Source organism: Dermacentor andersoni, chromosome 10, assembly GCF_023375885.2.
Source record: "Dermacentor andersoni chromosome 10, qqDerAnde1_hic_scaffold, whole genome shotgun sequence".
Taxonomy (NCBI): domain Eukaryota; kingdom Metazoa; phylum Arthropoda; class Arachnida; order Ixodida; family Ixodidae; genus Dermacentor; species Dermacentor andersoni.
In genome coordinates, this window is record NC_092823.1 from 13,580,552 (window position 1) to 13,596,202 (window position 15,651).

Below are 15,651 nucleotides of genomic sequence, written 5' to 3' on the forward strand. Positions count from 1 at the left end.
TGCGTCAAGTAGCTGTTAAGGGAGGTTGCGGTTTCTTGGTCCGCGAGAAATAACTTTGCGATTTCCCAAAGTCTATGCGCTTGAAATGCCCTTGGTGGTGGTTTTGCCACCAGGGAACCGATCTCTTCTTTCACGTGTTCTCTGTGATTCGAGGGACGATGTTGTTCATGCTGTACGTCGTCTTCAGATACGTCGGCTGTCTGTGCCATGTTCGGGATAGCGCTTGGGATGACTCGGGACCGGATTTCGTCCACTAGTTGCCTATATAGTGGACCTCTTCGATGCGACTTAATGCTGTCAAAGGTCCGGTGCTTGAATCTTTCTGCAAGTCGTTCGTTGATGTTATAAACCCCCTGAATAGTCAGTTCTACCTCCATTGTGGCTATGAGGTAGTCTTCTTCCCTGCTCCATCGAGCTTTAGTTCTGGTCACGTCTATGTCGGCATTGTAGGCCTCGAGATGACAGAGGCGACGATGTTGGCTGAGACCGATTTTTGAGTTGAATGCTCTGCTGCATTCGGGGCAGACCTCATGTTCAGGATTTTTGCGGTTAGACGTTTCGCCTGCCGCTACCACGTCAGCCGGGGCGGGGGCAGATCGGCCCTTCAAGGACGCCCCATCGTCCTGTAAAAAATCCGAAGCGAGAGATTGTCTCGCCTCAGTGAGGGATCCCCCACAGTACGCAGGGGAATCTACCTCGCTGTCTGATTCCGACAGTAGACCAGACGGGACAATAAATCTCCGTCGATCTCTTGGCCGGGCCCCAGTACTAACCCAGGCTGACCCCTGGTGGTTGCCGTCGGCCGCGCCGCTAGGGTTCACCGTTACGGACACACCTGGTGCTGGGCAGTCGGAGGTGGCCGCTAGGAGAGAGTCCTTGGCCTGCCTGTTCAGGCTTTCGTTTCCAGTTCTGCTTACCGTATTGCAGCTTTGCATGCTTTCTGCAAGCATTGGACTTCCCTCTTTGTCCTGAAAGGACGCGGGTGTCATTCTTGCCAATTCATCAACCATCCTTCGCCCCTCTGTCACCTCATCTGAGGCTGTTACTTGCTGTCCTCACGACATGCCTTCCTATGACAAGATAGTCATAGTTACTCCCGCGTTTTACCCGCGCTTTCTTGAATTTCCTCACGTTGACATTCAGAGCACTGGGCAGAAATCACATTGCGTCAGCACCGTCAACGGCCCTCGAAATGCTTTGTTTTAATTAGACAGTCGGATTCCCCCGGTCCGTGCCAGTTCTGAGTTGGCTATTTTCTGCCGGCCGAAGCAAGAACCTCAGGCGCGAAGCCCACAGAAAATGCACAGCTGTGGCTTTCCACAGGAAGGTCCCGACGCTGGTCCGGGCTCGGCCCCACCGCTTTTTACGGCGGCGAGCCTCGCCCAGTCCCGGTGCAGTGCCGTTCCTGCTTCTGGACCCCAGCCCGACCGGCTCAGCCCTCAGAGCCAATTCTTTTCCCAAGGTTACGGATCCGTTTTGCCGATTTCCCTTACCTACATTGGTCTATCGACTAGAGGCTGTTCACCTTGGAGACCTGCTGCGGATGTGGGTACGGTCCGGCACGAAAATCACACTCCCTCACTCGGATTTTCAAGGGCCGACAGGAGCGCACCGGACAGCGCAAGAGCCGCACTGCTCTACGGAGCCACCGTCCCTATCTCGGCGTGAACCCATTCCAGGGACTCGATCTCCTTAAAGAGAAAAGAAAACTCTTCCCGGGGCTCCCATCGGCGTCTCCGAGCTGGTTTGCGTTGCCGCACTGGGTCCCGAAGGACCGATCTCCGTAGCCGGGTTCGGGACTGTTAACCCGATTCCCTTTTGGTTGCAGCGGGGCGTCTCCGATTCACAGACTGAGCTGCACAAACGCGCCCGCTTCTGAAAGGATTTCTCCTTTCCCTAAGGACCGACTGACCCATGTTCAACTGCTGTTCACATGGAACCCTTCTCCACTTCAGTCCTCAAGGTTCTCACTTGAGTATTTGCTACTACCACCAAGATCTGCACCAGCGGCGGCTCCAGGCGGGCTCACGCCCGACACCTTTAACGCCCACCGCTGCGGCCCTCCTACTCGTCGCGGCTTAGCACCCCCACATTTTGTGCTTTTCTGCCGGCGACGGCCGGGGATAGGCGCGACGCTAGAGCGCCATCCATTTTCGGGGCTAGTTGCTTCGGCAGGTGAGTTGTTGCACACTCCTTAGCGGATTCCGACTTCCATGGCCACCGTCCTGCTGTCTTAAAGGGACACTAAAGGTTACCAGAAACTCAAGCTAAAGTGGTAGAGCAATGTTCTAGAACGTCTAAGGCGTCAATTTAAACGCGGACAGAGCTTTAGTAACCGAGAAATTGAGGTAAATGCATTACACGATTTGAGACCCCCCAGCGACATTCCGGTACTAGCCCGATGACGAAAGGACTCTTCATAATTTGTGTTACTAATACTCAACTACTCGTATTAAAAATATCATTTCATTCGATTATAAGACGGAAAAAAATGCTACTTGTCTACGTCTATTCGACTCTAAGAAAAAATAACATTTTGACGTTACCCTTCAGTAATATGGGTGTTCGAAAGGTTTCGTTTTCGCTCGACTCTGGGCGCTCGACTCTGCGCCGCGCACGCTTTGGAGTTTCAGTACTTTCGTTATCGCGTCGTGCTGTGAGGGTTCTGCTGGCTCGCGAAACTTTCATTTGGAACAAGCAGCGAGAATGCCACGTCCATGTGATGTCGTGGGAAGCCCTCATTGCTTTCCCGCTCCGGAGAGCCGGTGTCGAGGCCGCCGTCGTAGTACGCAACCACGCCGGCAGTGCGAGCCCTCAGCAGCAGGTCGCGCTCCTCGGTGCTCAAATCCCTGAAGTTGAGCCCACCATCGCGAGCCAATCTGTCGGTGTCAGGGTCCATTGCGACGAGCGTCGAAGTTTGCGTCATAGAATGAAGTACCAGCTTATGGGCGTCTTGCGCTGGAGTTTGAGGTATAGTAGCGGCACCTGGTGGCGGTGCGGGAAACGACATCTGGGTCGTGCCAGCTTGGGTTGTTTTGAGCCCTGGCTGTGGCGAAGCACGTTTCTAGGCCGAGTTTTGCGTCGATTCGCACTTTTTTATTCCCTGTTGCGAGTGCGAAAAGGCTCGTCACTTCTCACAGACCACGCCGACCACGCTGCGAGCTCGCCGCAGCCTATAGTTTAACGAAAACGGACTCTCCGGGTGCCGTGGGATCTAATGTGGGACGTAATTCGTTTCTCCTTCCGCTAGCCACCATACTCCCGCTTTCGCTCTGCTGTCGGCTCTGTCTTGGCTCTGTTACTGGCCGCGCGATTGCGTTTTGCGCAGAAAAGCCGTAGCGCCGTCTGCGGACGCCGTTCTACTCACCGATGGCGCAACGTCACTATGAGACCATGATGTCAGTACTCCTCAATCGGAGGGCGGGCGATTTGAACTGCGCTAGAGGTACGCGGACGCTTCAGAACGCATTTTCTCTTAAAATAAGTCTCTCCTTGGCACGAAACAAGCGTTTCGAGGTTTCTGTGATGGTATTTCAACAGTCCACGTTGACTTAATAATAACCTTTAGTGTCCCTTTAAGCAACTAACACCCTTCATGGGTTCTCATGAGCGTCCCGACTCGGGCGCCTTACCCCAGCGTTTGGTTCATCCCACAGCGCCAGTTCTGCTTACCAAAAGTGGCCCACTTGGCACTCTCATCGCAGCGGGAGGCCTCAACCCAAAAGCCCTGTTGAGGACGTTTCGACCCCAATGCTTCTAATCATTCGCTTTGCCAGGTGTGACTGCTCTCCCATCGAGCGCCAGCTATCCTGAGGGAAACTTCGGAGGGAACCAGCTACTAGATGGTTCGATTGGTCTTTCGCCCCTATACCCAGGTCGGACGATCGATTTGCACGTCAGAATCGCTTCGGACCTCCACCAGAGTTTCCTCTGGCCTCGTCCTGCCCGGGCATAGTTCACCATCTTTCGGGTGCCAACGTGTGCGCTCTCGCTCCGCCCCGGCGACAAGTGAGCGCCTGGGACGGGCCGTTGCTGCTCCCTTTTTCGGACCCCTGTGCGGTCCGGGATCGCAACGCAGCCCGCAAGGGGCCTTCACGTTTCATTGCGCCATAGGGATTCGAGAGACCCATTGACTCGCGCACATGTTAGACTCCTTGGTCCGTGTTTCAAGACGGGTCGGGTGGGTTACCGACCTACTCGCCGCAAACCACGATAGCGCCTCCGCGGGAGAATTGCCCCGCTCGCAGCGGCTTCTCGCCGGCCAACCCGCCGCCACGGGACCAACCCGGACGACAGGAGACGACAAGCTTGCCCAGCGGGTTCTCCGCTCCGTTTCCGGAGGGCGTCATCGTTCGGGCCTCCCGACAGCCGGGAGAAGCCCATGGGGCCTGGACGGGGTGACGAACTTCTCGTGCACGGCGAGGTATAACTCCCGCGTGCCGTCCCCGAAGGGACGGGCGGGTCACCTCCATAGCCGGACTCAAAGTAGTACTTTTCCCATTGACCCGCGTCCGTCGCGGCGTTCTACCGGCGGTGGGAAGTGCGCACCCTGGAGACCGCGTCTGCGTGCCAGTAGCCGGAACAGCCCCCCGAAGGGGGCCGTTTACCCGACGCCGCCGGCTCCGCGGTCTTCCGGAGTCTGAATCCCACCGCTTTCGAGCTTCGAGGGCCCACCCGTTTTACTCTAAGCGGTTTCACGTACTCTTGAACTCTCTCTTCAAAGTTCTTTTCAACTTTCCCTCACGGTACTTGTGAACTATCGGTCTCTCGGTCGTATTTAGCCTTAGATGGAGTTTACCACCCACTTAGGGCTGCACTCTCAAGCAACCCGACTCACGGGAGGCTTCATCCCGGGCGCGCAACGGCAGAGACGGGCCTGGCACCCACTCTGGGACAAGCCCCTGTCAGGGGGACTTGCACCGTCGCAAACACCCGAGAACGTCGCCTCCCATACACCACATTTCCCGACCGCCTGCAAGGACGGGGGATTCGGTGCTGGGCTCGGTCCCGTTTCGCTCGCAGCTACTCGGGGAATCCCTGTTGGTTTCTTTTCCTCCGCTTAGTGATATGCTTAAATTCAGCGGGTTGTCTCGCCTGATCTGCGGTCTACAACGGATACATCGCTTTCGCCCATTCCAGCACGACCGAGTACGACGCCCTGCCACGTCCTTACGGACGAGGCTGGCAGGCGGCACAACGCCTGCGCGCGTGCGTCATACGAGCCGTATGCCGAAAAGGACTCGACACGTTCGAAAACCCAGCGCCAACCGAGTACGACGCCCTACCACGTCCTTCGCCCAACACGGAGCTACTTATAGACGAGGCTGGCAGGCGGTGAACCGCCTGCGCGCGTGCGGCGCACGAGCAGTTGCGTGGTAAGCGACCGTGTCTGAAGCCCAAACACCACCGAGGCAAAGATCGCCTTAGCAGCGCGCCGCTTCAGCGGTCACCGCAGGGGCAACTAAAACCTGGCGGGAGGCATCGTCTCGTGCAGCGTCGCCCCTGCCCCAACTGGAGTGGCCCAGTCTTTAGGGGACAGAGACTGCGAAGCACTTGGACCGACGGCGGACTACCACGGAACGCTTCAGCTCCGCCAACGGGGCACCCACGCTCTCGAAGGAGACATTTTCCGTTTCGCGGCAATTCTCCGCCGTGCCGTGACTCTTCTCGCTCGCAGACGGCGCTGTCGGGTCGAACCGCTTTCGGGGGCCACCCTTCTCCTCCCCGCTTCTCGCAAGAATCTGCCGATTCCCATTCCTGCGACGAAGCCCGGAAGGGCGCCCACACAGCTGCGGTGACGTGAACGAGCGACCAGCTCTGGAGCTCGACGTACTTCGAAGGCAAACAACGCAAATTGCGATCGCGCTGGCTTTGCGCACGGCGCGGGAATCGGCCGGCGTTTCATTCCCACGTTTTCCGTGCACGCAAGCGTGCGCTTCCGACTCTCTCGCAAACGTGCGCGCTACATGGCAACAGACGTTCGCGCCTCGTGCTTGGACCGCTCTTTCCCTGCAGGTATCCGACTCCATCCTGCGGCGGTCTTGCTAGAGGCGCGCACTCGTCACGCTGCCGTAGTAATGCCTCGTTTCCGTCTTTTCGAAGAATTGGCACAACGGTTTGCCACCGTCTCCCTCTTGTGAGGCCGCTGGCGCGTGGCTTTAGCGCTCAACGTACTGTACATGATGCCGACGCGGTCAAAACGAGTCGACGGACGCACGTTCCCTGTGCGCCGAAGTCTCTCTTGATATGTGATCCGACCCTCAGACAGACGAAGCCAAGGGAAGACCCAAGGCCGCAATGTGCGTTCAAAGAATCAGTGCTCAGTGTGTCCTGCAATTCACACCAAGTCTCGCAGCTGGCTGCGTTCTTCATCGACCCGAGAACCGAGTGATCCGCCGCTTAGAGTCGTGAAAAATAGTTTGTTCAATTCAGTACAGTACAACCAGGGTTTTAGGCACGTGGCGTCTCCCTGTGTGTGGTTTCGAAGAGCGCCTTTCGGCGTGCGCTCCTCCAGTCTCGCTCTTTCGGCGGCCGCGTCTCAGCAGCTGAAAGCCTAATGGCACTCCACTCCTGCTACTCGGGCGTGTGTTTTGCGCCCACGCCTTCCTCGCTTGCCCTCGAGGTACCTTTTGCCGTTTGCGCGCACTCGAAGCCGGTTTTACCTGCCAACCAACCACCGGACCCGTGTGTCTCGTGTGCACGTTCACATCGCTCCACGAAAAATTCCAAAAAGCGACAGAGCCATGAGTAGGGCTAAGCTGCTGTGGAGTCTTTAACGGCTACACGGCCACGGGCAGGGTTTCACCCCCATCGACGTGCTTTGCTTCAGTCAGCAGTAGGTTTATTGAAGGGCCTCAAACACACACACACTTTCGCATCGGCAGATCGCCGCAGCATATTCGCTGTTGATCCAACAGCCTACTTGAGACGAAAGACAAGAGCCCGGCGCGCGTACTCGCGCAGCTCTCCAAAACCACTCGGACAGTGCCAGGGACGGCTCCCTGCGCCGGAGCCACAACAAGTCTACTTGAGGCGGAAGACGAAGCCAGCAAGGGCCTGGCCGCAAGTGCGTTCGAATCCGGGACTACAGTCCCTCGTCTGTCCGTACTTCCTCTTTCGACGTGCGGCGCCTTCCCAAAGCGCACAAGTCCGCTAACCGCAGAACGCTTCCGACGTAGCAAAGCCGCGTTTCCTTCGGTACTTCGCAGCAACGCCGCCTTTCCCTCGGCGGCGGGCGAATAGCCTGCAGACGTCGTCGCATTAAACCGCGATCTCGACACCTCGCGCGTCACGAGCAGGAGCCGACCGGCAGCCTCCGGCCCTTTCGGACTCGGTGGCATTTGCCGCGGAGGACGGGAGACCACTTTAGGCCACGGTTCCTTCCGTACTTGGCAGCCGCACCCTCATACCGACAGTTCCGTGACCGACCGAGCGCCACACCGTTCCTTTAGTATTTGGGCGGCAACAAAGTCGGGTCGTTACTCCATACTCGCCGCAGGAAGCGACCGGCAGCCGCCAGCCTTTTCAGACTCGGCAGCGTTTGCCGCGGAGGACGGGAGAGCGCTCGCACCACGATTCCGTGTGTACTAAGCGGCAGCGGCATTAGCTCTCGACCGTCAGTTCCTTGACCGACCGCACGCTTCGCCGTTCCCCTCGTACTGGGCAAAGCAGCAGGTCGGGTCGTCTTACTCCCATTCCGCGCAAGAGCGCCAAAGCGGACAGAATTCCCACCCAGTGTGCGTCACGCCGTTTCTACCCGCGGGCGCGGCCAAACCAACCGTCCAAGGTTGCAGCCGGCGTCCACTGGGCGCAACAAATTTGGCACGGGGCGCCCCTCAAAATTCAGGCAGTCCCCGGCATGTTCGGGTATAGCCGTCCCCGCGTCCAGGCGGGGCCAGCGGCGGAAAGCGTCGGGCACAGCGAGCTGCTTCACCCACACGGGGCAGAAACAATGGCGCTCGCCACCCTTCACAATCCGGTAATGATCCTTCCGCAGGTTCACCTACGGAAACCTTGTTACGACTTTTACTTCCTCTAAATGATCAAGTTTGGTCATCTTTCCAACAGACCGGCGCAACCGAAAGGCCGCGCCGGACATCGGTCCGAAGACCTCACTAAATCATTCAATCGGTAGTAGCGACGGGCGGTGTGTACAAAGGGCAGGGACGTAATCAACGCGAGCTTATGACTCGCGCTTACTGGGAATTCCTCGTTCAAGGGGAACAATTGCAAGCCCCTATGCCAATCACGAAAGAAGTTCCACGGGTTACCCAGTCTTTTCAGACAGGGATAAAGACACGCTGCTTCCTTCAGTGTAGCGCGCGTGCGGCCCCGGACATCTAAGGGCATCACAGACCTGTTATTGCTCTGTTTCGTGCGGCTAGGAGCCGCTTGTCCCTCTAAGAAGGTTGTAAGGTGCTGGGAACCCCGCACCTATTTAATAGGCTAGAGTCTCGTTCGTTATCGGAATTAACCAGACAAATCGCTCCACCAACTAAGAACGGCCATGCACCACCATCCACCGAATCAAGAAAGAGCTCTCAATCTGTCAATCCTCCCAGTGTCCGGGCCGGGTAAGTTTTCCCGTGTTGAGTCAAATTAAGCCGCAGGCTCCACTCCTGGTGGTGCCCTTCCGTCAATTCCTTTAAATTTCAGCTTTGCAACCATACTTCCCCCGGAACACAAACACTTTGGTTTCCCGGAAGCTGCCCGCCGAGTCATTTGAGTAACTCAGGCGGATCGCTGGTTGGCATCGTTTATGGTCAGAACTAGGGCGGTATCTGATCGCCTTCGAACCTCTGACTTTCGTTCTTGATCAAAGAAAACATTCTTGGCAAATGCTTTCGCAGTAGTTCGTCTTGCGACGGTCCAAGAATTTCACCTCTAGCGCCGCAATACGAATGCCCCCGTCTGTCCCTCTTAATCATTACCTCGTATTCCAAAAACCAACAGAATAGAAACGAGGTCTTGTTCTATTATTCCATGCAAGTTTATTCAGGCGACTCGCCTGCGTTGAGCACTCTAATTTTTTCAAAGTAAAAGCACCGGCCTTCTCGAGGCACACAATGAAGTGCACCAAGAAAGGACCGGCATGATGTTCAGTCCGAGCCGTCGCATCGGGTAGATGCACTACTCGTCTGGAACTGAGATCCAACTACGAGCTTTTTAACCGCAGCAGCTTTAGTATACGCTATTGGAGCTGGAATTACCGCGGCTGCTGGCACCAGACTTGCCCTCCAATTGATCCTCGTTAAAGGATTTAGAGTGTACTCATTTCAATTACGGGGCCTCAAAAGAGTCCCGTATTGTTATTTTTCGTCACTACCTCCCCGTGCCGGGAGTGGGTAATTTGCGCGCCTGCTGCCTTCCTTGGATGTGGTAGCCGTTTCTCAGGCTCCCTCTCCGGAATCGAACCCTGATTCTCCGTTACCCGTAACAACCATGGTAAGCAAGTAACCTACCATCGAAAGTTGATAAGGCAGACACTTGAAAGAAACGTCGCCGGCTCGTGGCCATGCGATCAGCACAAAGTTATCCAGAGTCACCACACAATACGGGCCGAAACCCGATCGATCTTGGTCTAATAAATGCACCCGTCGCCCAAAGGGCTTCAGGCTCACTGCATGTATTAGCTCTAGAATTGCCACAGTTATCCAAGTAGGAAGAAACGATCTAAGGAACCATAACTGATTTAATGAGCCATTCGCGGTTTCGCCTTATTTCGGCATGTACTTAGACATGCATGGCTTAATCTTTGAGACAAGCATATGATTACTGGCAGGATCAACCAGGTAATCGTTCAACTGCGCGTCCAGCCTTTCAAGCAGGCCGGACGCCGTTTTTGCGATGCCGAGGCCACCTTCAGGCGCCCCAGCACGCTTCGTTCTCGCAAAGGGTAGCACTTTGCATAGTCCGAGACGACGGCGTTCGAGCTCGCTACGGCGCCCTCCCCGCAGGGCCGGGTATCGCCACGCGGCAAGAAGCACGCAACATTCTCGATAGACCGGTTGTGTCGACTCGATCGCGGCTTGCGGTTTCTCTCGAGCCCGCAGCACTGGTGGACCGACCGACACTTGCAACGTAGCCGAGACGGCAAAGCCGCTAGGCGACGGGTCACGCCCGCGCCTTCGGCGCTTTCGTATTTGACTCGTCCGAGGACGATGCGGAACACACTTCGATATCGTGGAAAAAGCGTCGTCCGACAACCAGCCCCTAACGCATCAAGCGGATGAGGCTCCACGGGAGCGATACCGGGGACACGCTTGACGGGCACGAAACCCGCCGCATATCAAACACTCAGGTCGCTTTGGGGGCGACTGCTCTCTGGGACCCCCATATAATAGCAGCGATAAGTACCCAGACCTCCATGGGGCCGTACTCGTGCCAGTTTCGACGAGCGTTTGGCGAAAATCGTGCCGCCTCGTAACGCCGCGAGCAAGATTGAAAGCTTACGTCGGCAGCACAATGCCGAAGTCGTGAAAGCGCAGCGCGTCCACCGAATGCGCGAACGGCAATTTCTCGCCAATGGCCAGTACGGTTTCCTGAACAATCGCCTTTCTGTCGCCCTACGGGGCCCCCGGCCGATCGATTCGAGGCACGCTAGCACGGCCCCTTCGCCATTTCCGAGCACGAGTGCGAACAGTGCGGGCGGCGTGCTCGACGCACCGGCTGACGTCGCTTCGGACTTTGTCTCTTCGCGGGCTCGTGGCAACGCCGCGGCCAACGACGACGTCTGCGCGGTTCTTTGCCGGTTCCCGGCGTGCTATAGTGCAGCCCTCTGCAGGGTGACACCGGCTCCGTCGTGGCCGTGCGGCGGCTTGTACGCAAAAGTTGCGTCAAAGGCGTCGCGCTCGCTCCGCCCCGGCACACATGGTTTGGGACTTTGTCTCTTCGAGCGCTCGCAGCGGTGTCGAGGCGATCGCTTACGTCTGCACGGTTTCCTGTGTGCTACAATGCAGCAGTCTGCCGCACGACACCTCTTGGTTGTCGAGGCCAGCACGGCAATTTACTGAAGCGAGCGCATTGCGCCCAGGCGGCAGCGGACTTCGTGCTTTCGGGAGTGCTCTTGCTGTAAAATTTGAACGGCTGCAGCTGCGCGAAGCAAGTGTACTTATTTTCTCTCTCTCTCTGCCATTGAGGCGACTGCAATTTTACATTAAAGGCGACTGGAGGCGGGAGCAACTTGATGAGAGTAGGTGGACTTCGGTACATGTAATTTAGAAATTGCTTTCAAGCTTTGAGGACTTACACCTTCGCGCCATCTGGTTTCCCCGTCTCTTTGGCACTTTATAGTGCGTGCTGCATGCTCTGCATTCCAAAGAAACACGCCTGTATCTCTCCCTCTCTCACGTTCTTCTTTTTGTAGCTGCTCTTGTAGAAGATGCTATGCTCTTTACTCGCTGTAACATAGAGTGCTTGCACAAGCCAACAACCTTTTTTTTCTCTTCCCTAGACGTTTCTGCCATTATTCACTCGCTCTCGTTCTTAGTATGCAATGGAGCGTTAGCTCGCGCCATCTACCTTTCTTTCTGTATGGCAAAGTCCGCAGGTTTTCCTAGTCCCGTACACAGATGGCGCCAATGTGTTTTCGCGCCAGTTTCGAACGACCTCGCTGTACTCGTGTTTCTCATTTGAATGTTTCAAAGTGGTTTGCGACAGGGTGTGGTTCTTGTGCAAGGCTGAGCTTTCCAGCTGCGTTTAAGCTATGCTAGCATGTGTGCGTATATATATATATATATATATATATATATATATATATATATATATATAGTTTGTGCGAGGTGTGGAAGCGATGGGCATATGGCAACTGCTTGCACATCACCTTATTGCAAGCGTTGCGGCACATTCGGCCATGAAACGGAAAGATGTGCAGAAGAATGTAAGCGGTGTGGCGGACAACATGCCACTAAATCCTGCTTCCGGAAAAAATCCTACGTTGCAGCGGCCCGTGGATCTCCATCCACTAATGTCATGAGTTCCTTTCAAGAACCCATACGATCCCCCACCCTGCACAAACTGGAGCCTGTCAAGTCTACTCTAGAGGTACTAAAATCACGCACCACGCAAACGTCTGCAGCTTCACCCAATTACTGGGATGAGCGTGATGCAAGCGACAACGACAGAACAAACCACCAATCTAGTAGTGGCTTATCTGGAAGCGTTGACGTCGAAGAGCTTGGTAACACGACTTCAACAGACACTGAGGTGACTCCAACCACCCAAACGGATGGAATCACATCCGAAGTCTCAACATCACCATCGCAGTCTCTGTCCCCACAGTCTGTTGACCACAAAGGGGAAGCAAAAGAACTACTACAATGCAAGAAAGCGTACTGTTCTGAAAGCAGTGATGACCAGCCCATAACGGCAAGTGGTTCACATGCAATCCCCGAGATGTCTTCAGCCAATGGGAAATCAGCCAAAAGTGAACAACCTACGTTGAATACCACAGCAGAAAATGACCGGCCAATAACGGCCAGCGGCACTTATGCGATTCCTGAAATGACTCCAACTAAGGAAAAAACAGCTAAACCGACTGTAAATACCACACCAGACCCTAGCGGAGTGCATGATGACCGACAAAAACAAAAGAAAGAACGACGACGCTCGAGATCGAACAGAAGAACAAAAGACGGAAAACACAGCCTGGATAAAGGAAAACCAAGCGATGCGCATTCTCACCATCCCAATACATCTCGTCGCATCAAGGCAGACACGAGTAGCGATAGCGACGCAGTCCACAGATTACAATCCAAAAAAGCTAGGACGCTTTCGCCCAAACAGGATGAAGGGTCCTCCTCAAGCGATGATGACATGAGGGAATAACCGCACGGTTGACTATGGCATAACTCAATGCTATAGCAACCTATGTCCCTTCCCTTCCTCCTTGCAAATTGGCTGAATCATTACCAAAAATAAAACAGAGAAATGGCTACACTTCAATGCATGTCATTTAATGTCAGAGGCATCCGAAACATTGATAAACAAAAACAATTATTAAGATTCGCTCAGGAACAGGAAATCGACATCCTATTCCTTCAAGAAACAAATTTCCGAACCCCACAGGACGCAAAGGCATTCAAAGAACTACATGGCATAGATGGATTCTTCTTACTCACGAACTGCAAAGCTTGCGGTACTGGTATTATCTTCATTTCGAATAGATACCGCAGTCGTGCATTTTGCACATGTGATACAAAAGAGCGCATTGTATACGTTGATCTATATTTCGGGAGTAGGAAGACTCGAATAATTAACATATATGCGCCAGTGACAAGAAGCTTAACCAATGAATTTTTCCTCAATCTGTAGGACTACATGCCTAGTCATTCGCAATGTATATTAGTCGGTGATTTTAATTGTGTCCTCGATAGCAACAGAGATATACGAGGCCCTGGACGTGGGCGTTCAACCTATCACGCAAAAGAGCTTAAAAATTTGCTTCAGCACCATAACATGTCAGATGCATGGATTTGGTCCCACAGAGATTTGTTTACAAGTACAAGATCCTGTGGTCATACAGAAAGCAGATTAGATAGGGTCTATATATCACCGTATCTATTAAATGACCTCATGGAGATTAAAACGATACCAGGACCAACTGGACATAAAGCCTTTAGCGACCACAATCCGGTCATATTCAAACTCAGTGGAATGGAAGGGCAACCCTATAACTCAGGACTGTAGCGTATGGACCCAGCTCTGCTACACGACCAAGAAGAAATAGAATGGATAAGACTGCGACTGCAAACAAGCTTGGAAAAGAACAACCACGGAAATTGGGATGACCTAAAAGAGGAATGGAAACAAATACTTATTGAAGCTGGTCAAAATAGGAAAAAAAGACACACCAAAGATCTTAATGACATTCTAAGAAGGATAAGAATCATCGAGAGAGGAGGGTAATTGACATGCTGTATGCAAGAATATCTGGATTGCCTACGACACAAATACAAAGAACGGCTTAATAAAACCAAAACCATTGAGAGTATGCAAGTTGACAATCAAAGCGTTGAATCAACTGATTTAGGAGACAGAACACGGTATCCAATCCGTAATAGAATCCCAACAAGGATAGATAAAATAAGATTAAACAACGGCACTATCACAACAGACCAAGAATTCATTACTGAGGAATTTCTAGAGCATTTCAAGAAAATTTTGCAGGAAGAACATCCAAACCAGCAATACAACATCACCGGCCTATTAGGAAATCTTCCCCAAATAAATGAAGAAAGCAAGGAGCAACTATGCGCACCAACAACAAAACAAGAAGTATTAAATATAATTAAGAAAATGACACATAAATCGGCACCTGGTCCTGACGGAATTTTGACCGGATTCTACTTCACCTTCTTTGATGTGATTGGTTCCAAACTTGTGCAAACCCTAAACAACCTCATTCTAAACAAGGAAAAACCGCCGTCGTTCGCCAAGGGCCGTATTATACTGTTATCCAAACCTAACAGTGATCCATTACATGTTAATGGATGGTGACCGATAACGCTGCTTAATACTGACTATAAAGTGGGAACAACGTTATTAGCGCACAGACTCAGCAGTATACTACCCGAGGTTATATCCGATTTTCAGGCTGCAGCAGTTCCCGGGAGATCACTTTACGCCTCACTAATAACCACCAGAGACACCTTTGCATACGCAAAACAAAAAGAATGTAAAGGCATCTTCATTTCATTAGACCAAGAAAAAGCATACGACCGAGTGAAGCATCATTACATATACAATACTATGGAAAAATTTGGAATCCCAGCAACGTTTGTAGACATAATTAAAACATTATACCATGGAATCACAAGTGAAATTCAAATTAATAATTTTGTAACAGAGACATTCGCAGTGACTAGAGGGGTTCGGCAAGGATGCAGCCTGTCACCAGGACTCTTCGTCCTGTCCTTAGACCCCTTGTTAAGAGCCGTTGAGCACAATAACATAATTAGGGGTTTCCCCTACCAGGAAAACAAGAAATTAAAATAGCGGCCTTTGCAGACGATATTTCATTATTCATGAAAAACGAAGATAGCTATCATGCCTTTCTACGGACTTTTGAAGAGTACGCGACTGCATCGGGGGCTAAAATAAATCACAAAAAAAGCAAAGCACTTTGTTTTCGCCCACCCGGAAATATTGCGCTACAGGATGTACACATTGTGGAAGTAGGTAAAGTTCTCGGCATTTGGTTCGAAGCCGGGGATATCACAGTAAAAACATGGGATGAACCACTAAGGAAAGCAGCACACTTCCTGGAACAAGAACTAAACCGGCCGGCGAGTCTGCGGGAAAAAGCAGCAGCAATCAAATCGAAACTGTGGGCCCCAGCATTTTATGTGGCGAGAGTGACGTCCATGCCTAGACTGGTAGCCAGCAAACTAACAACACTCATAGGACGTTACCTGTGGAGCGACAAACCAGCTCCAGTCACTCAGAACATCATTAGATTGCCAGCATCAAGAGGAGGCTTGGGAATACCCAACGTTGCTCTTATAGCGAAAACTCTGGCTGCGAAAACTGTCGTGACATTGGCTAATGCCCCACAGTACAGGCGAATTCCAGTTCTTTCAATTCTTTCAATTCAATTCAAGTACGCTCGACCATCATATTACAGACAAGAAATGGTACGGCCCAAAATCGGAA

At 53.0% G+C, this 15,651-nt stretch overlaps 1 long non-coding RNA gene and 2 other non-coding genes across 3 annotated transcripts in view; all 3 read right to left on the minus strand.

Moving 5' to 3' along the window:
* Positions 1 to 3,802: 3,802 nt before the first annotated feature.
* The window catches only part of LOC140213587 (uncharacterized), a 179,480-nt gene continuing 167,631 nt past the window's right edge, over positions 3,803 to 15,651 (minus strand). The window contains exon 2 of the long non-coding RNA XR_011890474.1: positions 3,803 to 4,090. This is a non-coding gene — a long non-coding RNA (uncharacterized lncRNA). The remainder of the gene's footprint in view (positions 4,091 to 15,651) is intronic.
* On the minus strand, positions 6,255 to 6,407 carry LOC126519399 (5.8S ribosomal RNA). Its single transcript, XR_007596601.2, has one exon. It is a non-coding gene; the product is annotated as a 5.8S ribosomal RNA (ribosomal RNA).
* On the minus strand, positions 7,980 to 9,794 carry LOC126519354 (small subunit ribosomal RNA). The gene has a single exon (XR_007596571.2). It is a non-coding gene; the product is annotated as a small subunit ribosomal RNA (ribosomal RNA).